The sequence below is a fragment of the Papio anubis genome, chromosome 6 (genome assembly GCF_008728515.1).
Source record: "Papio anubis isolate 15944 chromosome 6, Panubis1.0, whole genome shotgun sequence".
Taxonomy (NCBI): domain Eukaryota; kingdom Metazoa; phylum Chordata; class Mammalia; order Primates; family Cercopithecidae; genus Papio; species Papio anubis.
Genome location: NC_044981.1, coordinates 34,025,803 through 34,049,574, shown reverse-complemented (window position 1 = coordinate 34,049,574; position 23,772 = coordinate 34,025,803). Strand labels below are relative to the sequence as shown.

General features: G+C 51.0%; 1 long non-coding RNA gene across 1 annotated transcript; it reads left to right on the top strand.

Moving 5' to 3' along the window:
- The first annotated feature begins 1,859 nt into the window (after window positions 1-1,859).
- On the top strand, window positions 1,860-23,247 carry LOC116275270. Its single transcript, XR_004184268.1, has 3 exons — window positions 1,860-4,163; window positions 11,786-12,006; window positions 23,199-23,247. It is a non-coding gene; the product is annotated as an uncharacterized LOC116275270 (long non-coding RNA).
- The last annotated feature ends 525 nt before the right edge of the window (window positions 23,248-23,772 follow it).

Genomic DNA, 23,772 nt, shown 5'->3' with positions numbered 1-23,772 from the left:
CGGCGACGGGCACAGGATGTTCTTTCGCTCCCGTCCCCGCTCCGCCCCCGCTCTCACTTTCTCTTCGCTCCCCTCCCCCACTCGCGCCGCGCCCGGCGCCGGCACCTAATTTAACTCTTTCTCTCCCGCGCTGGGCGGCGCCTGTGCGCCTCCTGGGCGGGGGTCCCATCCTTCCCGCCCGCCCCCCAGGACGTGGAGCGAGGGGGCTGCCCGGGAAGGGGCGGGCCTGAGCTGAGCGCTGGGCCCACGTTCTCAGGATCCTTTAGCCCGCAGCTGGTGGAGAGGGCTCACCGGGATCCGGCACTCTAGAACCCCCGCTAGTTCACCCGGGTAAGGGTGGGGGTGGAGATGGGTACCCACACTCGAGACAGCTGCGCGCCCAAGAAAGGCGGCCAGGCGGGCTTAGATGCTGGCCCGGCGGGGGGCGAGTAGGGTCAAGGGCCACCAACCTCATCCTCCCCCCAGGTTCGGATGCGGAGGGGCCCAGGGCACCAGCAGAGGATGGAGAGAGGCCACGCCCCTCGGCGACGTCACTGATGTCAAGGCAACCGGGGGCGGGACGGTGGGCTACTGAAGGGCAGACCTCAGGGAATTGAGGCTGCCGGTGGCTCTGGGACGGGGTGGGGGTGGGGGTGGGGGCGCAGCAGGGGCAGGCTTTTCAATTTGCTTCAGTCAATGATGTCCAAAAAACGGAGTGAGGGTCAGCTTCTGTTCGCTCTTTGATTCAACAGGCATTTATTGAGCGTTATGCTTGGGGCTGTGCTTAGGCACTGGGATATTGCGTGCCATCCGAACCCTGCCAGTTGTTGTGAACTACGGTAGGGTGGCTCTGCGTCCCTGGAACGGACGTAATTATTTATTTATTTATTTTTATTTTTTATTTTTATTTTTTTTTGAGACGGGGTCTCGCTCTGTCACCCAGGCTGGAGTGCAGTGGCCGGATCTCAGCTCACTGCAAGCTCCGCCTCCCGGGTTCACGCCATTCTCCTGCCTCAGCCTCCCGAGTAGCTGGGACTACAGGCGCCCGCCACCTCGCCCGGCTAGTTTTTTGTATTTTTTTTAGTAGAGACGGGGTTTCACTGGGTTCGCCAGGATGGTCTCGATCTCCTGACCTGGTGATCCGCCCGTCTCGGCCTCCCAAAGTGCTGGGACTACAGGCTTGAGCCACCGCGCCCGGCCGGACGTAATTATTAACAGTGCCCCTTTTCAAGTTTAAAGTGTCCCAGTATGGGCAGTAGTTAAGGAACACCTTTCTCCCAATTCAGAAAAGGCTCCAACCATACGGGGAAGGAATATAAACTATTCGGTACAACAGGCACTTTCCTGGTGCTTTGTATTCTCTGTAATTTTTGCCCCTCATTCTGCAAAACGAGTGTCACTAGCGACTTTTACAGACGAAGAAACTGGCTCAGAGAGGTTAAGAGACTTACCCAGGGCCAAACAGCTAAGTGTTGGAACCAGGATCCAGACCCAAGTTTTATGTGCCCTCCAAAGTATTTCGTGCCTGCTTCTCAAAATAAGTAGATGATGTCAAATGAATAAAAGACACTGTCCCTGCCATTAAAAAGCCTACAGCCTATGGGAGAAGAGGTTTAAAATACTGCAGGACATAACTGAGCAATAAAACATAAAAAAGATTAGGTGGGGCACAGTAGCTCACTCCTGTAATCCCAGCACTTTGGGAGGCTGAGGCGGGTGGATCACCTGAGGTCAGGAGTTTGAGACCAGCCTGACCAATATGGTGAAACCCTGTCTCTACTAAAAATGCAAATATTAGCTGGGCGTGGTGGTGTTCAACCGAAGTCCCAGCTACTCGGGAGGCTCAGATAGGAGAATTGCTTGAACTGGGGAGGCAGAGGTTGCAATGAGCCGAGATCGCCCCACTGCACTCCACCCTGGGCGACAGAGCAAGACTCAATCTCAAAAAAAGAAAAGAAGAAAGGAAAAGATTAAAGGCAGCTCACAGGCTCAGAGGGAAGCCACTAGTTATGCCACTCTCCTTTCCACATTCTGCCCTCCTCTGTGGTTTTGTCTCTTACTGAACAGGGACTCCTAGCAGGCATCTGCCCTCATTCTACTCTGCACCCAAGTTTTTGCAGTTGGTATTTGCCACAACCTTCCTGATATTAACTTGGATGTCAGCCTCTCCCTTCCCCATCAGCTCCCCACCTCCAGCCACCTAAGATTTTGGGGAAATGAAAAACAGTGGCCCTTCAAAACAAAAGGGCCCCAGTGAGCATTGGGAAGCCAATAGGCTTGATGGGACTGGGGAGACCAAGGCAGGAGAGAGAATCGGAACGGTGGAAAGGGAACACCACCAAATGGATGGGTCACTTGAGGAACATTTGCTGCCCTCCTGCTGTGCAGGAGGCACTGCACTCAACCCTGTGGCCTGGACATGCCATGAGTGAATTCAGGTCCCATCTCACAAAGAATACACAGGTTAGCTAGTGTACTCACTGTGCTTGGTTGAGGAGTCTGAAGTTGATAACATACACAATAAATGATGTTTGAGAAAGATTATTCCAGCAGGGTGTGTAGGAGGAAGGAAAAAGAAAGGACAGTGTAGCAGCTGCTGTGAGAATTTGGGCCAAAGGTGGAATCTATGGGGCTGGAGGGGAAAGGGTGAAGGAGAAAAGTAATGAACAAACAATATATTTTGAAATAAAAGCAACAAAGGGAAGAATTTGATAAGATATCAGACATAAGGATGATGAAGGAGAGAAAGTAGTTAAACATTAATCTACCTTTGCAGTGAGTTTCAGGACTGGGAGGGTCATGGTGGGCAATGGGGAGGAGCTGGTGTGAGGGACATGAATATGAGTTCAGTCACTTCTAGGCCATGTAAGGGCAGGTGTCCCGTAGGTGACTGGACTTGGAGATAGGGAAGTCCAGAAGAGCAGTGGGCTGCTGTCTGAGAGTGTCCCTGTCATAGCCTCGAGCAATCACTGATCTGGGATCACGGACAGATTTCAAGCATCAGGAAGAAGGTGGGAGTAGATGGCAGTGAAGGTGCCTCCCAACTGGGAGATGCAGTGTGCATTGGCTGGGTGAGAGCCTGTGTGGGAAGTGTGATGTATGTATGGGAAGGGGGTCCACGGCTCAGGCCTGTGTTGGCATCTTTAGCCACAGAGGGTGCCAGAGATGCCATCAGATGGCAGGAGGCCCAGGTAAGGCACTTCAGCAGCCTGAGGTCCCTCCCCTAGGCCCACCCTCAAAGGCCCTGGAGCCCAGGCCTATGCTGCCTGCCAGGGCCTTTCCCGGAACCACTCCTCCCCGCCTGCCCTGGCACTCTCCAGGCACAAAGCATCCCTCAGGGCACTGCGCAGCACCCCAGGAAGCTGGGACGTGGGACAGGTCCCCATCCCCAGGAAGAGCCCTGCTCTGGGCTGCTGTCATCATCACAATGGCCCCACAAGACGCCAGGAGACAGCATAGGGACAGCATAAGTCCCCAGTGGGGACCCCAAATGGGACCCCATTTCCCCTGCATAGAGGTGGAAGGAGGAGCTTTGTGGCTAGGTGGCAGGATTCCTGGGTCTTTATTGTGGTTTGGGGGTGGGGGCAGAAAAGCAGGGTCTCAGGCTTCAAAACACCACACCACCTGCCTGTCCCTCCCTCCGAGGAGGAAATCTTCAGGGGCCTTGTGGTTTTGAGGGGAGGGGGCAGGAAGAGACTCTGAACTCTGGGTCAGCTGAGGACAGAGATAGGGGAGATCCTCTTGCCCTATGTCCCACTTTTCTCCTAGGATCCTCTTCCTCGGCTCCCTACTCCGCCACTACCCCAGAACAAACTCCTACCTCTGTTTGCAACTAAGAGTTACATACCCCATGCCAAGACCTTCCGAGGCGTCCCAGAGGGGTGAGGTTTGGGGAAAACAGAACATGTACACAGCAGCTGTGTGCCTGGCCACACCTGTCGGGTGGGGTGAGGAGAGTGCTCCTCCCAGGTGGGCAGAGCCTGCTGCGCTCAGGCTGGGGGCTGGGAGACGCTTTAATACAGGGGCTAGATGGCAGAGAGATGCGCAAACCGGCCACGTGGAGGTCCAGCGCGGTAGGCTCGGGCGCAAGCAGAGGAGCGGGCCGTACGCTCGCCCCTCCCGTTCCAGGGAGCCGCCGAGTGCCGGGTCGTCGCTGACCGCAGGCTGCAAGAGCGGTTGATCTGGTGAGCGAGCACACCCACTTACCCAGCTGCTGAGTCAGGCTGTTCTCGCTCGCGCTCGCCCGCCCGCCCGCCCGCTCGGGACATTGTGTTCCAGCCCCGGCGCGCTGGCAGCGGGCCCAGGCGCTCACACCAGCCTCCTCGCCCTGTTTGTGCTCGCGGCTTGCGCTCGGCGCGCAGCCTCCCGGCCGCCGCAACCATGCGATTGCACGCTGGGGCAGGGGCTGGCCAGCAACCTCCGGGGTGCGCGTGGGCCCCGCAGCCCTGCCCACTCACCGGCCTTGGAGCACCCAGGCCTAGCCATCCCCCATTTGCCCCTGGTTGGGTACCCCAGGCTTGGGTGGCGCCTGGATTAGCACAGCTGGGGGAGGGAGCAGGTGTGGGGAGCTCTACGAGCAGAAGGAGCCACCCAGGCTGCCGCCAGCGCTCTCCAGCGCTCAGTCCGTGCCTCTCCAGCGCTCAGTCCAGGAGGCAAGAGGAGGATAGCTGGAGCTCGCCAGCCCCAGACTTGCGAGACCTGGGACGCAGTCATGTGACAACGGAAGCCCGTGTTGAGGGGGCCAATTCAAGCAATCCCCAGGAGGAGCCTCCCCTTTCCTAGCCTCCCTTCCCTGATCCTTCACAGCAGCCTGGAACACGGAGACTCCAGGGATTCCCGGGGCTGGCAAACCAAGCCCAGCCCTTTTGGACGGTTTGGGAAATCCCTGGCAGGACGCCGGGAGTAGGGAGAGCCCAGACACTGGCGGGTGGGTGTGGACGACAGGGTGGAAGAAGGGCAAGGCCAAGGAAGACGACCCCAAGCTGACCCTGGAATCTGACCCTTCCCTGTGTTTAGCTCCAAACCCCCGGTTTATTCAGAGCCACGTTTTCTCCTTACCCATCCTTCTGTGGAAAGACATCACTAAGTGCTGGTCCTAAAGATCCCACTGTCTCCAAACCAGGGAGGGGACAAAGCATTTATATAGCACGTCTGCCATGAGGAAGGCTCTGTGTTGGGTCCTGCTAGAGAATGTCACTATGAGGTTAAGACACAGTCCTGAAGTCCTTTGTTCTCTCTCCTTCCCACCTCCACAGTTTGCTGTGCCATTTCTCATGCCAGGAGTGCCCGTCCTCCCTGTCTACCCATCTCTGCTGCTCCAGTTCATAAAGCTTCCTTGAAACAGTGCCAGCCAAATCTGATTCCCGTCTCCTCTGAACGCCCAGCACACTCAGTTTGTACCTTTCTCACGGCACACCGTGTGGCCTGTCTCATATTCTAGCGATCTGTTTACTAATCCTGTTCTTCTAACCAGATTAGAAAGTCCTTGAGGCAGAAACAAAGTCTGCTTCTTCTTTGAGCCCTCTCCTCTACTGCCCCTGCCTCCCGCCACCATTCCAACTCATCCCCCACAGGCCAGGCTCAGCACCGGAGTTCATGTTCAATAAATATTGGGTGTATTGAAATGATATCCTCCCCTTGGGCAATTGAAGAGACAAACACACTGCATGTTAGGTTAAATAATAACCCAAGCCAGCAGGTGGTGAGTACCAAATGTGTGTAATAGCTATAGGGACTCAGAAGAAAGAAGGTGGTGATATGGGAGAAAGATCCCAGGAGGTTCTAGGCCTTGAGCGGTGTGTGTGTGTGTGGAGGAGGAGGAGAGGGGAGGGGTGGATGTGACTCATTCTGGTTGACATCACCACAAAACAACCTCCACGCTAGGCACTTCACATGCATTATCTCTAATATTTAAGGTTGGGGGGATAGGATTGGGAGGCTTGGAGGGGACGGTGCCCAAGCCAGGCCCGCCTTCCCAAAGCCAACCAGAGCACAGAGGCAGCCTTGGATCTGGGCTCCCCACCCTCAGTCCCTGGGCCCTGTCTGTTCTCTGGCCTGCCACTCCTACATACTACACCCAAGAGAGCTGCCCAGCACTGCCTAGTTCTGGATGCACTTTGGTCCCACCCTGGTGAACAACTGCCTGTGTGACCTTGGACAAGGCACTTCCTCGCCGTCATCTGTGCCTCTCTTGCAGCCCTTACAGGCTGTGACTTCCAGCCAGTATCCAAGTGATGTTTGCCGCCTTTCCGGGTGTCACCTAGGCTGCTGTGGCTGTCTGCACCCCACATTCCCCCAAACACCCCATGCATACACACTTATTGCTCCTTCCCAGTCTGGAGCTGCTGAGAGGAACAGGGTACAGAGTGTGAGCAGGGATGGTAGGTTTCCTGTGGTTGCAAAAGGAACATCAGGACTTTCCCTGCGGTGCCCCGAGCTGTGGGAGAAGTGGGGGAGGAGGAGGCAGGGCCAACCTCGAAGGAACCTCTGCTCTCTTCCCTCCCCTTTTTAGTGCTCACAGCTCTCAAAAAGGCTGGTACAGTTTGTTACGCTGGGGCCGGAATGTACCGTGTGTTTCATATGGCCTCTGTCCAGTCCTACACTGGCCGCTTTATATTTATACTTCCTTCTTTAGCTGTGGCATCCTGCTGTCAGTTACCCCTACTCTCATCTCCCCATCTTCCACTTGGGCTCCCCAACCCCCCATGGATCAAGAAATGAGTCTCCTGCTTCCCACTCCCAGTCTTTAGGTTCTAAACTCTTGCTGGGGGTGGAAGGGTGAGGTGCAGAGAGACCCTGTAGAAGTTAAGATTCCAGAAGGGTGAAGTCCCCAGTCCTTTCTCCCATTACCCAGCCTTGAAACTGCCTCTGAAGCTGTGGAATCTCCACACCAGGTCTGGAGTTTCTCTGGACCCTTGAGGCTGATCCCTCTCCCCTTGCTAGCCTTGTTTCCCAAGCATTTTAGCAATATTCCTGAGCCCAGCTAGACAAGCCCAGTGACAGCACTATGTAAGTTGCCTCCAAAAGCTTGGCAGACCTGGTAATCACAGATCCTTCCTTGTCAGTCACAGAGAACAGAGGCAGAGGTGGGGGCCTGGCGGCAGGGAGGGGAATCTACCTATACTGTCACCCGCAGGAGTCACACATTCCTAATGGAATTTGATGCTTGATGATTTCTCAATGATTTTCTGAATTGTGACCAGTTTAATCTCCTCAAAGTGGCTTACATATTGGAGACTAATATGTTTATGATCTGGCCTTCCTCCCACAGGAGCATGGGATATTATTATTCACATCGATGGCTAATCTTGATTGCTTATATGGAGAATTATCTCTGCACAGCAACCCCCACCAGTGTTTGGAACGCAAAGACTGTGGCGCAGGAGACTCACTACTAGACCCATGGTTGAGGTTCAGGTCTTTATTTACAGGATCTCATTTACTCCTCAGAACAATTCTGGGGTGTGGACGCTATGGTTAGCCCTCTTTGACAGTTAAGGTAACTGAGGCTCAGAAAAACAACAGAGCTCAGCTGAGATTCACACTCAGGTCTGTCTGACACCAAAGACAGCACTTTTTTTTTTTTTTTTTTTTTTTGAGACAAGGTCTCACCCTGTTGCCCAAGCTGGAGTACAGTGGGGAGATCATGGCTCACTGCAGCCTCAACCTCTGGGGCTCAAGCAATCCTCCCACCTCAGCCTCCTGAGTAAATGTCCCAAGTAGCTGGGATTACAGGTGTGTACCATCACACCTGGCCAAAGCCCGCACTTCAAAATAGTCTTTGAGTTTGCTCAGATTATGTACCTAAAATGCAAATCCTCCATTTCTCAAGCCTCCAGTCTTACTCCCTCCTCCCTTCAAATGAAGGAGAATTCTGCCTCCTTGGAGCTCCTACATGCCTTGAGGCGTGATCTAACAGCTAGAAAATTGTTTTTAGCCCATTTGACAGGCAGCAATCTGGATGCTAGCAAGGCCCCAGAGGACAGTCTCAGCAGTGGAGTTGGACAGACAGGCCTGCTGGCTGTGGGCTCCGTGTGTCTCTTGGCTGCTTGGCATGCCTGCTGCCCCTCACCCTTCACCCAGGAATAAACTGCCTGGTTGTATTGATTTGGCTCTGAGATCCAGAAACCATGGGCTGAGCCTGGGTTCTGGGGCTCTGAAGTCAGGTCTATCTGTGGCACCCAGTGACAGTGACACAGCCTCTCTTAGGACCTGTTCACAGCAGACCTTTGGGAGAAAGCACCACCATTATGTCAATCCCTGGCATTTGTATCAGGCTGTGTACATTTAATGTACCTGCCTGAACTCAGTATGATCTTAATATGCCTCTAAAGTAAGAATCAGACCCACTTTCCTGCTGGGAAAACTGAGGCAAGAGCAGCTAAGTTGCATGCCTAAGGGCAAGAAACTAGGTCTGTAGTTGCTGTCTGGGGTGCTTTGTTTCCTGTCACAGGGCCTCTCCTGAGCTAAGAGAGGAAAAGTTTTCCAAGATGTCCTGATGATGTGTGGGCTTTCACTCAGCCCTATCACCCAAGGAAGGGACCACAGCACCACGCTGCCCATGCCAACCTTATCTGCCTACCCCCAGGGGATGAAGCAGGAACACCAGACATAATGTATTTAGTTGGCCTGTTCTGGTCTCTGGCAATCTGTCCTCTATGGCTTTCATGGGCACATTTTGTCTTTCTGAACTTCTTCTTTCTCTGAGTTCATTTTTCTTTGTTTATCTTTCCTTCTGAATTTCTCTCTCCTTGTTCACTGAGAGTCCTGTTTGCCTCCATCTATCTGTGTTTACTTTTTATTTTTGCTTTTTATATTTCCAGTCTTCTGGGAATTTTCCCAAGATCCCTTCTGCCTTCTTCCCTCCGACACCATCTTGTTTCCCAGAAAGCATCTTCCATTTGTTCCTACCCCCATGCCCTATGCCTCACCTTGTCCCAAGCTTCTTCCAGTGTCAGATTGCTCAGCCTTGTTAATCCAGTGGCTACTTATGGAGCACCTACTGTGTGTCCCAGGAATTGAGTTAATGCCCTAGGAACCAAAGTCTAACACCTGTGCCTGAGCATTTCTTTATTTATTTTTATTTTTATTTATTTTTTGAGACAGAGTCTCTCTCTGTTGCCCAGGCTGGAGTGCAGTGGTGTGATCTCAGCTCACTGCAACCTCCGCCTCCTGGATTCAAGCAATTCTCCTGCCTCAGCCTCCCAAGTAGCTGGGATTACAGGCGCCCGCCATCACGCCCGGCTAATTTTTTGTATTTTTAGTAGAGACAGCATTTCACTGTGTTGGCCAGGATGGTCTCGATCTCCTGATCTCATGATTCACCCACCTTGGCCTCCCAAAGTGCTAGGATTACAAGTGTGAGCCACCACGCCTGGCCATGCCTGAGCATTTATTAAGCACCTACTGTGTGTGTGCCAAGTATTGTGCTACAAACTGGGGATACAAAACCTGGTCGCTGCCCTCCTATGGGCTACTTGGGAAGTCTGAGTCCCTAGTTTACTTAAAAACAGATCATTATAATGTCTTGGGAAGTTGGGGACTGGGTGTGACCAGAGCAGAAGGTTCAGGGAGAGAGGAACTGGCCAGGCAGAGCAAGGGTGCAGGGCGTTCCAGGTAGAAGGAACAGTGTGTATAAAAGCATACAGGCGTGAAGCAGCCCGGTGTTCTCTGGTGGGCACTGGGAGTTGTTTGGTCTGGCGGGACATGGAGTGCAGGTTGGAGAGCCCGGGGAGATGAGGCCAGAGGCAGGCAAGCCCAGATGGTGCAGAACCTCGTGTTCCAACAAGAGTTGACCTTTATCCTGGAGCAGCCGAAAACCCAGGCAGCCTCATGGTTCCCTGCAGCCCGGGAGCTTCAGAGCTGAGTCTGGGTCAGAGCCAGGCCCAAAGCACTCTCCTCTGATCCCCCATTAGCCCACATTCACAGCCCTCAGCAAGGCCTGTGAGAGTTAGTCACTTAAATATAATGCTATTTCCAAAGCTCATTCATTCATTCATTCATAAATGTTTAGCAAGCTCTGATGTTTGCCAGGTGCTGCTCTGAGCACCATGAATGGGTCATTAAACCCCACAGAAGTTCCAGCTTTCAAGAAACGTATATCCTTGGCAGTTGGGAAGGGGACAGACCATAAAAAACGAAACAGAACAAAGAAAGAAAATTTCAGATCACGATATGTGCAAACAAGAAAATGAAACAGGGATGCAATGGAGTGTGATGGGCGTCTGCTGAGTAGTCAGGGAAGGCTGCTCTGAGGAAGGTTATGTTTGAGCTGAGACCTGGTTGACAAGAACAAACAGTCATGTGAACATCTGCAGGCTGAGGGTTTCAGGCACAGGAAACAGCACAGCACATGCAAAGTCCTCAAGGCATGAAAGAGCTTTGTGTTTTCCAGGTTTAGAAAAAAGGCTGGGTTCAAATCCACCACTCTTCAGTAATCCTCTGCAAGGATTATTATACCCATTTTGTAGAGATGGAAACTGAGGCTTGGTCAGGAAGGTTAGTTTGTTGATCAGAATCACAACTGGGAGTACACATTTTGGCTGTAAAGCCACTATTGTCGGCTGGGCATGGTGGCTCACGTCTGTAATCCCAGCACTTTGGGAGGCCGAGGCAGGCAAATCACCTGAGGTCAGGAGTTCGAGACCAGCCTGACCAACATGGAGAAACCCCGTCTCTACTAAAAATACAAAATTAGCCGGGTGTGGTAGCACATGGCTGTGGTCCCAGCTACTCGGGAGGCTGAGGCAGGAGAATCATTTGAACCTAGGAGGCGGAGATTGTGGTGAGCCAAGAGCATGCCATTGCACTCCAGCCTGGGCAACAAGAGCGAAACTCCATCAAAAAAAAAAAAAAAAGCCACTATTTTTGGGGTATTTTGGGGTGTGTGCACGTATGTGTGTGTGTTTTTTTTAAATAAAAGCATCAAGTTCAGCAACCATGTGTCCTAAATTATCTAGAATGGTCAAATTTCTAAAATTCTTTTTTTTTTTTTAGAGACAGAGTCTCACTCTGTTTCCCATGTTTCCCAGGCTGGAGTGCAGTGGCACGATCTCAGCTCGCTACAACCTCCACCTCTCAGGTTCAAGCAATTTTCCTGCCTCAGCCTCCCAAGCAGCTGAGATTACAGGCGCCTGCCACCACGCCTGCCTAATTTTTGTATTTTTAATAGAGACGGGGTTTCACCATGTTGGCCAGCCTGGTCTCAAACTCCTGACCTCAGGTGATCCACCCACCTCAACCTCCCAAAGTGCTGGGATGAAAGGCGTGAGCCACCGTACCCGGCCCTAAAATTCTTACTGTCTCCTGGACAGTCATCTTGGACATGCTCTGTGTTCCATAACATGACTTCAAGCCTTGTCTTTGTCATGTACTACCAGTGGGATCCTAGACTAGCATTTCAGCACTTTAAGCCTCAGTTTCCTAATTTGTAAATAGGGAGGAATTGTAATCATTCCAATATCACAGGCTTGCTGGGAGGATTAAATGAGATCATCCACATCAGGGTTAGCACAGTGCCTGGAATGGCATACCTGTGAAATTAATGGTGATTCTTCTTTATTGTTACCTTGGGAAATGGAGGCCAACTGCAGGATGATGGTGGCTCCAAGCAGCTGGGGACCCAAAACATGCACAGAGAAAGAGAGACCAACAATGTGAGGCCTCTGATGTATGAGACAGGCAGGGGAGTGGTGGGAGGAGAGAGCAAGAGTGAGCAGCCAGGAGGGCCTCTTCCCTTCCCTTTACCCAGCCTCTCACTCCTCTGCTAGGATCCTACATTGACACATCTTGTACTTCCTGTTTCCAGGGAAATTCCTCACTGCCAGACTGCACCCACCCTTGAGGACCTCACAATCTCTTTGGGCAGAGCAGAAGCCATACAGAGACAGGGACTACGAAGCGACAATCCCCAGCCCTGTGTGTTCAAGGAGCCCCCGAGGGGCAGGCAGCCACGCTGCAGAAGGCTAGCCTCACCGACCCCCAGGGAGCCCGGCGTGGGCTGCAGGGACAGAACGCTTCTCAGAGGAGGTAGGGACCCCATGGAGTACGTGACACCGGGCCCTCCAGCTGCATGCTCCAGTTAGCAGGACAGAGACCCCTCCCCACCCATTCCCAGCCTTCCCTGGCTTCCTGCTCTGCTGCTGGGAGGCCCTGTCACCACACATGCGCGTGCACGCGCTAACACACACACCCCTCCCAGGCACCCCCGGAAGACCAGCTGCAGCTGGGGGTGGGGGTGCACAGAGCACAGCCAGGGTTCTCAGATCCCTAGTCTGCTCTCCCACCCCGCCCTAGCCCCCAACTGCCGAGCTGCTTCTAGGTTTAAAGCAAAACATGACTCTGTCCTTCCTGCTGCTCAGTGGCAGCAACACTGCCTCCGGTTATTTTTAGCAGGGATGCAGGGAAGGCACAGTTCTCCTTGACTTTAACTAGGGACAACCCCCAACCCCCAGCCAAGACTCACTGGAGGAGGCCGGTACGGAAACCCCCCTCCCAGAAAGGGGAAATGGTGTGTTTTCTGTTCCTTCAATTCACTAGAATGGGAGTTGCAGTCAAGCTTGGGGTTGAACTGATGGGAAATTCTAGGTTCCAAAGCCTATGTGTGGGCTCTGCCCCATTCCTGGTCTCTGTGTTTCCGTGAATCCGGGAAGCGAGAGGCACACGGTGTCTGGAGTGCCCCGTCTGTGGGTGTTGATGGGATCCCTGGGAAACTGTTTGGTTATAGCCAGGCTCTGTGGACTACACAGGGGCACCAGGCATTGTGGGTGGTGTTTCACAGGCGCTGGCTAAATAATTCATTAAACTGAGCATGTCCATTCCTTGTATTTTTCCCTATGTGTATCTTTTAGATGCCAGCAGTGCTTTATGAGGTATAATGTACATACATTCCACATACAGTAAAATGCACAAATCTTAAGTGTACAGCTTGATGAATTTTGACAAATATATCCGCCCATGTAACCATCACCTAGATCAAGATTTCAGACATTTTCACCACCTCCAAATTCCTTTGTGCCCTCTTCCAGTCAGTCTCCACCGCAGAGGCAACTGATTCTGATTTCTATCTATCACCATAGATCATGTGTGTGTTTTACAAAGTTAAAAGAAATACAGCTGCTGTCATAGAAGAGGGAAATGAGCAATAAAGTTCTTAACATGAAAGGGAGGCCTCAAAAAAGGGGGTTACTGGAACTGGAAAAAAATGAAGGTATCATTGGCCTGGGAAACAGGAGGTTTCAGACTCAGCCCAACCCCTCAGGGTTGGGACCAGAGGGCTTGGGACACTTCTTGGAGCAGAGAGGCTGTGAGTTGGGAGGGGGCAAGGGGAGGGCCAGCCGTGGCTCAGGCCCAGCTGCCTCCTGTTCTGCTAGAGGTCCCTGCCCCTCCTCCCGGCCCTCCCCACTGAGCAGTTTCAGCAAGGCCAAGGCTGCAAGGAAAGGTTCTCTCAGGGGCATCCCCCCAAAGGGAGAGTTTAGGGCCCCTGTGTAGTTAGGTTATTTGTTTTTCTTGCCTTCCTCTTCAAGGTCTGGGACTCCTACATCCTTTGTCCTGCCTGGGAAGGGGAGAGGCTGAGGCTGTCAAAGTACAGTGCTAGGGAAGAGTCACGATGCTTTTCATTCTGTCCTTCTTTTCTTCATTCAGAAACAGTTATTTGAGCACCTATGTCGTGCCGTAGATTCTGCCAGGTGCTGGGGATAGGAGGATAACTAAGCCACATTTTAGCTTGCTATGGAGTCCCAGTTGGCATTCCCAGGTGAGGCCAGGCCTTATACCTCCTTCATATTGGAGATGAGGGGCCCAGAGAGGGGAAGTGACTTATTCAGAATCACACAACTAGCTGCAGGCAGAGGAAGGCAAAGAACAGGGATCCCTGATTCAGCCCTAGATGGGGACAAGAAAGCAAAGGAAACCAAACCAATAGCCGACTCCCCGGTGTTCTCTCCTGCAAGCTTTTTAGGATAGCAAAAAGCACTGACCTGGAGTAAGAGGACCTCATTTCTACTGCTAGGTCTTAGAAACACTTCCTCTCTCTGGGTCTCAGCTTTCTTCCATGAACACGCGGGAGGCAGCTTGCAGAGGACCTCTGACTCTCGCAAGCACACCCTGCATTTTCCTGCCTCTGTGCCTTTGCTCGAGTTGTTTCTGCCGCCTGGAATGCCCCCTTTCCCCTCCCACTTCCTTCCTCTGACATTCTCCTAATCATTTATGGCCTAATTCAAATGCCACCCCCAGAGGCCCCCCAGTCCTTGGGCATCTGGGGAGTGGTGTCACCCAGGTCTCCACTACCAGAACAGACAGAGCCTCCTCCATTTTGCAATCCTCCCATCCTAGGGCACAGCCTTCCAGGGAGATGGGGTCAGTCACTTTTGGAGGAATTGAAGGGATTTATTCCTCCCGCCCTACACTTTCACATGCCCCTTTTCAACATTCAGAGACTGATGTCATCCTTCTGCTGGGCCTCCAAGACATTGTGCTTTCTGCTGGCCATGCCAGCCCAGGCTGGAGCATCAAACTTGGGCACTTCTGGCAAAGGTGGCTGCCCTGGGAGGTGACCCCAGGAAGGACAGCGGGGCCTCAGCCAGAAGCACAGCTGCCCCACCTCAGTTGTCCATCCTCATTCACAAACACCCGAGCAGAAATCCTCCTTCCACCACAAACACATGACTCCTGTTCCCACAACCATATCCAGACCCACTCCTACCTGCCTGCCCACAACAGCAAGTTTGTGAAAATGTCCCCCACTGCTCCCACAGCTCCCCTGCCCCTCCCGTGGGTGGGCATTGTCACGGGTGCACATTCATTGCACATACACACAGGGCACACACAGACATGCACATGGGCGCATAATGGGCAACACAGATGTGGACACATGCATGCATACACACAGATGCATACATGGGCACATAGCCCCACAAACACATGTGCACATGGAGCACACACTCACACATACATGAACACACGGGCACACAGGCACATGTATGCACACACGGGCGCACAGGCACACACACTCACACGCTGTCTCATGATAGGGGGCTCCTCTCCACCCTCAGCTCCTAGGCGAGCCTAGCTCACACGCCTTGAGCTGAGGACGCTGTAGGGGAAATGTGGGCTCAGTTGCTGGTTCCCAGCTGCCTCTGGCTTTATATCCAACTGGAGTCTTTTCTATTAATTTTTCCTACTGATGGCTCTATGGGAATGAGAGAGTGCACAAGAGCTGTGGGTTTACTCTGAGACAGCACCTTGTTTGGGTGCCTGGCAGGAATGGGGATGGGGGGGCGGGGTAAGGATTCCATCACTTCTAGGAACAAAGGTCTCCAAGGAGCTGAGGTTTGGTGAGACCAGTAAACACAAGGCTGGTCTTTCCTCTCACTGCCACACTCCTCCCTCCAGCCCATCCATTCTTCCCATTGCTGCAGATGCCCCAGGCCCATGCTCTCCCCTATGGGGAGGTGGGAAGGCTTGGAAGAGGGCTCAGTCCCAAGGTTGATGTGGCAGCTTTGGGACTGGCAGCAGGGTTCCAAGCTGTCTAGACCCCTTCAACAGAAGGGTGGCTTCTCTCAGACTCCTCCAGGGCAGCACAGCAGAAATCCAGAGACCAGCCAGTTAGGGGAAAATGTTTGCGACCCAGTTACCAGATCTCGAGAGTTGGGCAGGGAGGAAGCTTGGATTCAATTAAACCCGATTCAGCTGCAGTCACTGAGTACAGAGCATGTACCTGGGATGGGTTGGGGCAGGTAGGAAGGGTGAGGGGTGGCACAGAAATCACAAGACACAGTAACTGTCTTCTAAGGGTGCGTGTGTCTTGGTGTGAGAGACTGGGGAACATCACATAGGCAGAAGAACTCCCGAGAGTGGAACTCAAACACAACGTGCTGCACACTGAGGCCATCGCCTCTGCCCACCCCTCCCAGACCATACAGACACTGCCACTTGCCTGATCTTCCTGTTATCTTCCCTATTTTGTTTTTCTTTTAGAGTCAGGGTTTCTGTTGCCCAGACTGGAGTGCAGTGGCACAATCATAGCTCACTGCAACCTTGGACTCTTGGGCTCAAGTGGTTCTCCCACCTTGGACTCTCGAGTACCTAGGACTATAGGTGTGTGCCACCACACCCAGCTAATTTTTTTTTTTGGAAACTGAGTCTCACTCTGTTGCCAGACTGGAGTGCAGTGGCGCGGTCTTTGCTCACTGCAACCTCCACCTCCTGGGTTCAGGTGATTCTCCTGCCTCAGCCTCCCAAGTAGCTGGGATTACAGGCATGCGCCACCATGCCCAGCTAATTTTTGTATTTTTAGTAGAGATGGGGTTTCTCCATGTTGGTCAGGCCGGTCTTGAACTCCCGACCTCAGATGATCCACCCGCCTTGGCCTCCCAAAGTACTGAGATTACAGGCTTGAGCCACTGCGCCCTGCCCTCACCCAGCTTATTTTTTAAAATGTTTTTAGAGACAAGGTCTCCCTACCTTGTGCCCAGGCTGGGCTCGAACTCCTGGCCTCCAGCAATCTTCCTACCTCGGCCTCTTGAGTTGCTGGGATTACAGATTCGAGCCATTGCCCCCAGCTGTCTCCCCTATCTTGGTAACTAATGTCACATGGCAGCCCAGGACAGAAACTTCTGGGCCACCCTAGATTCTTACCTCCCCTACCCCATCCAATCAGTCCTCACATCCCATGGGTTATTCTTGTCCCATCCTTTCCATCCAACCCCTCCTTCAGGCCTCACCACCACTGCCTTGGCGTTTCTCACCACTTCCCTCCCAGGGCTTCTAATGGCACAGGGGCTGGAAGGATCTCACCTTCAGGTTTATACCATCCTCTCTCTCTCCGTTCTCCACACGGATGCCAGAGTGATCTCAAACTCCTGACCTCAGGTGATCTGCCCACCTTGGCCTCCCAAAGTGTTGTGATTACAGGCATGAGCCACCACGCCCAGCAGAACACAGAGTATTTTTGAAGAAAATACATTTTGAGAGTAAAATCCTATACATCTTTTTTTTTTTTTGAGACAGAGTTTCGCTCTTGTCACCCAGGCTGGAGTGCAATGTCTCCATCTCAGCTCACTGCAACCTCTGCCTCCCGGGTTCAAGCAATTCTCCTGCCTCCCGGGTTCAAGCAGGCACCTGCCACCACACCCTGCTAATTTTTGTATTTTTAGTAGAGGCGGGGTTTCACCATGTTGGCCAGGCTAGTCTCAATCCCCTGACCTCAGGTGATCTGCTCACCTCAATCTCCCAAAGTGCTGGGATTAGAAGCATGAGGCACCGTGTCTGGCATTATTTTTTGTTTTTTTGTTTTGTTTTGTTTTGTTTTTTTCTGAGTCTCACTCCGTTGCCCAGGTGGGAGCGTGGTGGCATGATCACAGTTCACTGCAGCCTGGACCTTTTGGGCTCAAGCAATCCTCCCGCCTCAGCCTCCCAAATCATTGGAATTACAGGTGTGAGCCACCTTGCCCAGCCCATCTTGCTTTTTAAATAGAATTTATGTGAATCTCCAAGCCTAAGATTTTTATTTTCTTTTCTTTGAGACTGAGTCTTGCTCTGTCACCCAGGCGGGAGTGCAGGGGCGCGACCTCTGCTCCTGTGTTCAAGTGATTCTGCCTTAGCCTCCTGAGTAGCTGGGGTTCAGGATTACCCTGAAACCCTGTCTCTACTAAGAATACAAAAATTAGCAGGGTGTGGTGGCAGGCGCCTGTAATCCCAGCTGCTCAGGAGGTTGAGGCAGGAGAATTGCTTGAACCCAGGAGGCAGGCACCATCATGCCCAGCTAATTTTTGCATTTTTATTAGAGATGGGGTTTCACCATGTTGGCCAGGCTGGTCTTGAACTCCTGACCTGAAGTGATCCACCCACCTCAGCCTCCCAAAATGCTGGGATTACAGGTGTGAGCCACCACGCTCGGCCGCCTAAGATTTTTCAAGTCAGTGAAGAGAGATGTCCTCATAACCCCCTAAGGACCTGCTTAACCATGGATGGGTGTCAGCCCCTTACTAAGCAAGCCTTGTGGTTTTATGCCCCCAGGAGACGGACCCACTGAGAAGTGACCCCAGGCCTCAGTTGAAAGAGCCTCATGTCTCGGTGGATGGACTGGGGACAGATTGTTCCAATCAGGGATGTCTGTGAGGGATTTCTGGAAGAGGTGAGATTTGGGCTGAGTCTTGACAGATTTTGACAGTCAGAAGGAAGGGAGAAGGGCAGGAAGTCAAGAAAATATTTGGGCCGGGCGCGGTGGCTCAAGCCTGTAATCCCAGCACTTTGGGAGGCCGAGACGGGCGGATCACGAGGTCAGGAGATCGAGACCATCCTGGCTAACACGGTGAAACCCCGTCTCTACTAAAAAATACAAAAAAATAGCCGGGCGCGGTGGCGGGCGCCTGTAGTCCCAACTACTCGGGAGGCTGAGGCAGGAGAATGGCGTGAACCCGGGAGGCGGAGCTTGCAGTGAGCTGAGATCCGGCCACTGCACTCCAGCCTGGGCGGCAGAGCGAGACTCCGTCTCAAAAAAAAAAAAAAAAAAAAGAAAATATTTGGACCCCGAGGCTTAGTAGTTGGACAGGCAGGGCAGGGACGCAGGGGAGAGAGGATGTAAGGGTGTGAGTCCAGAGAGGCAGGTCACAGCCCTCCTGGGTGGCTGCACAGTTTTGGACAAGTGGTTGCTTTTTACATTCTCTGCTACCGTTTATGCAAATTGAGCACTTAAGTCTGGGAAAAAGCTCACATGAGAATCCCCAGGGCAGGAGCGTTTGCTGATCCCTGGGTCCCCACCCTCCACCTAAGCTGCTTCAGCCTCGTACACTGACTTCTGAGAGGTGTTGTGGCTTAGAGTATATGTCACAGCTCTGCTGCTTGCTAGAAGGGCAGGTCTTTTAAAACCTCTGTGCCTCCATTTCCTTAACTGTCAAAGGGTGGTAGTGTCTATCTCATAAGGTTGTTGTTGGAGACTAAATTAGTTAAGGCACCTTAGACCATCTAGACCACCAGCTTCATTAAGGGCTTAGTAGACATTAGCTAATATTGTCACTGGATCCAACTGTCTTCATAATGAGGCAAAATTCCATTGGACTGTCCCTCTTCTAGGCCACAGGATTTGGCCTTGGCTGCTGCCTCATTCTAGTCCTAGGGTTCCCTCAACAAGTGTGGCTCCCGTTGACCTGAGCCACATCCTTGTCACTCACCACATGCCCCAAGGAGTCACTCCCCTCTTTTTGCCCCTGCCCACTTATGCCCACTCTACTGATACTGGCTTCTTGTTTTAAGATTTTTTCTTTCTTTCTTCTTCTTCTTCTTCTTTTTGGGGGGCAGGAACCAGATCTTGCATTGTCACCTGGGCTGGAGTGCAGTAGGGTGATCATGGCTCACTGCAGCCTTAACCTCCTGGGCTCAAGTGATCCTCCCACCTCAGCCTCCCGAGTAGCTGGGACTACAGGCACCCACCACCACACCCGGCTTTGGGATAAAATTAGTTTTGCTTTGTGCCCACAGGACCTGGACAGGACAGCAAAACTGTGATGAGAGTTTACTAAATAGTTTTGGGGAGTGACCAGGCCACACGGCCAGCTTCAGTTCTAGGGTCGGCCCAGTTCCTGCCGTCAGAAGTGAGTCTTAGAAGGCGAGGCACTGGTGCCTCAGCATCTCCCTGAGGGGAGCCAGCTTACTGCCCTGCACGTTGCCAGGCTTGGGAGATACCTGTTGGTGGTTTGCATGCCAGGGTGAAAGCAGCATCTGGCTATGCAATGGCAGCCCTCAGATCTCTGGGAACTAGGCTGGGATGGTAGACAAATCTGGCTCCTTGCTGTGAAGGGGCAGGTAGTGAGGGGATTGGCTTACGAAATGGAGCCTGGGCCCTTTCCTAGTGCCAGGCCCTACGAGCTGTTCCTGAGCAAACCATGAGGGCCTCCATGCTTCTCTTTGAACTTCCAGGTGTATCTCCCTGCAAGATAACTACCACCTTACCATACTTACCCTCCTTACCCACTTCTGGGGCTTTCTCCTGACACCTCCCAGTCTACAAAAGCCTTCTCTAAGATTCCGCTGTGAAATGGAAACCAACATCTCTGTGGCGAGGGTTGAGAGGATGCAGTTGGCCTTAATAGTTAGAAATTCCAGGTGACGGGCTTAATTCACTTTGGTGCAGGGGATAAAGGGAAAATAGAGAGTGGGTAACAAACAATTATTTGCAAGCTATTTTCTAGAAAATACAGAGAGGCCCCGTGTGGTGGCTCATGCCGATAATCCCAGCACTTTGGGAGGCTGAAGTGGGAGGATTGCTTGAGCCCAGAAGTTTGAGGCCAGCCTGGGCAACATAGGGACATGCTGTTTCTACATTTTTTTTTTTTTTAATTAGCCCAGTGTGATTGTATGCACCTGTAGTCCCAGCAACTTGGGAGGCTTAAGTGGAGGATCATGAGCCAGGAGTTCAAGGTTACAGTGAACTGTGATTGCACCACTGCACTCTAGCCTGGGCGATAGAGCGAGACTGTCTCAAAAAACAAAAAACAAAAAAACAGACAGAAGTAGAAACATAATGTACCAGACTAGTAAGTACACACACACACCGTGTGTTTTAAATCAACTTTACAGGGGCATAATTTACATACAATAAAATGCACCTGTTTAAGTATACAGTTTGATGAGTTTTGACAAATGTTTACCTATGTAATGTCTATCACAATGTAGATTAGTTCCTCCACTCTAAAAGTTTCCCCGTTTCTTTTTCTTATCTTTCTTTCTTTTCCTTTCCTCCCCTCCTCTCCCCTTCCCTCCACTCCCCTCCCTTCCTCTCCTTTCCTCTCCTTTTCTTTCCTTTCCTCTCCTTTCGTTTTTTTGAAGTGGAGTCTTGCTCTCTTGCCCAGGCTGGAGCACAGTGGCACAGCCTCTGCTCACTGTAGCCTCCACCTCCTGGGTTCAAGCAATTCTTCTGCCTCGGATCCTGAGTAGCTGGGATTACAGGCACCTGCCACCACGCCCTGCTAATTTTTGTATTTTTAGTAGAGACAGGGTTTCACCATGTTGGCCAGGCTGGTCTTGAACTCCTGACCTTAGGTGATGCACCCACCTTGGCCTCCCAAACTGTTGGGACTACAGGCATGACCCACAGCTCCCGGCCTTCTTTTTTTTCTTTTGAGACAGGGACTTACTCTGTCTGGCCCAGGCTGGAGTGCAGTGGTGAGATCACAGCTCAGGGAAGCCTCCACTTCCCAGACTCAAGTGATCATCTCACTTCAGCCTCCCAAGTAGCTCGGACTACAGGTGCGAGCCACCACACCTGGCTTTTTTTTTTTTTTTTCTTTTTGTAGAAACAGAGTTTCGCCATGTTGCCCAAGCTGGTCTTGACTTCCTGGACTCAAGTCATCTGCCTACCTCAGCCTCCCAAAGTGATGGGATTACGGGCATGAGACACTGCACCGGCTGTCTTTGTTTCTTTTTGCAATCAATCCCTACCTGGTCCAAGCAAGGGCCCATCCCTACCTGGTCCAGTCTGCTTTTTATCAGTATGGATTAGATTTATATTTCCTAGAATTTTACATAAATGGAGTCATACAGTATGTACTCTTTTGTATCTGGCTTCTTTTGCTCAACATAATGTTTTTGAGATTTGTTCATGTTTTTGCACATATTAAGTAGTTTGCTCCCTTTTATGGCTGTATTGTATTCCACTAGATGGTTATACTACAGTTTATTTATTCATTCTTCTGTTGATGGACATTATGGTTGTTTGTTGTTTCGGGCTATTATGAAAAAGTTGCTGTGAACACTCTTGTACAACTCCTTTTGTGGACACATGTTTTTATTTGTCTTGGGAGCAGAATTGCTGAGTCGTATGGCAAATGTGTGTATGCTTAACTTCAAAATAAACTGCTAAACTGTGTTCCAAAGTGACTGTATGTTCTCACCAGCAAAGTATGACAGTTCCAACTGTTCCACATTTTGGCCAGCTCTTGGTATCATTGGCTTTTTATTTTTCACACTTTTTTTTCTTCTTTTTTTGAGACAAGATCTCACTCTATCACCCAGGTTGGAGTGTAGTTGTGCAATCATGACTCACTATAGCCTCAACCTCTCTGGGCTCAGGTGATCCTCCCCCTCAGCCTCCTGAGTAGCTGGAACTATGGGCACACACCACCATGCCCAGTTAATTGTTTTATGTTTCGTAGAGACCAGGCTTCCTAAGTTGCCCAGGCTGGTCTTGAGTTCAAGCAATCCTCCTACTTCAGCCTCTCATAGAGCTGAGATTACAGGCATGAACCACTGCACCCAGCCCTATGTTTTGCACTTCTGGTTAGGTGCGGAGTATCTCTCGCTGAAGCACACAGATGCTGCCCTGCTACCTTTTCTGAAGCTACTTTTCCTGCCCCTTGGTCTTCCGCAACTGCTCTGAGCATCCTTCTGCTTCTGCATGTGCTAGGATCATTTCCTGGAATTCTCATCATTTGGGCCTTAGCCCAGATGTTACCTCCTCAGAGGTCTTCCCTCACTACCCTCTCTAATGGAATTCTCAACACTTTTTATCACATTACCCTGTTTGTCCCGTGAGAACATAAGCTCCATGAACAAACATATCTTGTCTGTTTTGTTTACCTAAAAGCCGTGCCTTAAAGATCACAGATGCTCAATATATATTGCTGAATGGACTTGCAAGTTTAAAATGTATGTTCAACATATTGACCTTTGGGGTCCTGGGAATGAAAGCGTTTGCATAACATCACATCAGAAATATTTAAAGCCTAAGTTATTTTTATTGTCTGGGACTGTTCTCTTTTGCATGTAAATATCTTAAAATCCTACAAATATATGAAACAAGAAAGAAAAGAAAAAACAACCATAGTTTCATCAAACTATGTTGATTTCTAAAAAATCAAATTGTTATGGTTTAGAAATACAAATCATTTTTTAATTAGTTTAAAACTGATTTTTTAAAGTTCACTTTTGAATAAGTTATATTTGCACATGGTGAAAAATTCAAACAGTATATACTTCTGGAAAATGCTGCCCATATGCAAACATAGTTATATCTTTCTGCACTTTTTTCCAAAAATAGTATCATACTGTATGCATTGCTTGCACCTTGCTTTTGCATTTAACAATTTATCTTAGAAATCATTCCACATCATTATATGTGATATGGTTTGGACCCGGTGGGAGGTAATTGAATCATGGGGGCAGGTTTTTCCCATGCTGTTCTCATAATAGTGAATAAGTCTCATGAGATCCCATGGTTCTTTAAGGGGGAGTTTTCCTGCACAAGCTCTCTTCGCCTGCCGACATCCACGTAAGATGTGATTTGCTCCTCCTTGCCTTCCATCATGATTGTGAAGCCTCGCCAGCTATGCGGAACTGTAAGTCCAATTAAACCTCTTTCTTTAGTAACTTGCCCAGTCTCAGGTATGTCTTTATCAGCAGCGTGAAAACAGACAAATATAATATGTATCAGTTAAGATTAGATCTGGCTGCTGGTGAAAGAAAATTAAAAACATCAATGCCTTGCAAAATTAGACATTGATTTGTCTCTCTAATGAAGTCCAAAGGTAAGTGGCCAGGCAATACTAAGATTCCATAATTATCAGGGACCTAGGATCCTTCCATCGTTTTTATGCCATCTTCAACATGGGGCTTCTACCTCATGTTCCAACATGACTGTCTGAGCTCCTGCCATTACATCTGCATCTATCTAGGGAAAAAAAAAAAACTTTAACAAGAACACAGGGGCCCACCTACCAGCAAAGGAGGCTGGAAAATTTATTCTTTATTTCAAATAGCCATGTACCCAGCTCAAAAATCAGAGGGGAAGAGGAGGATGGA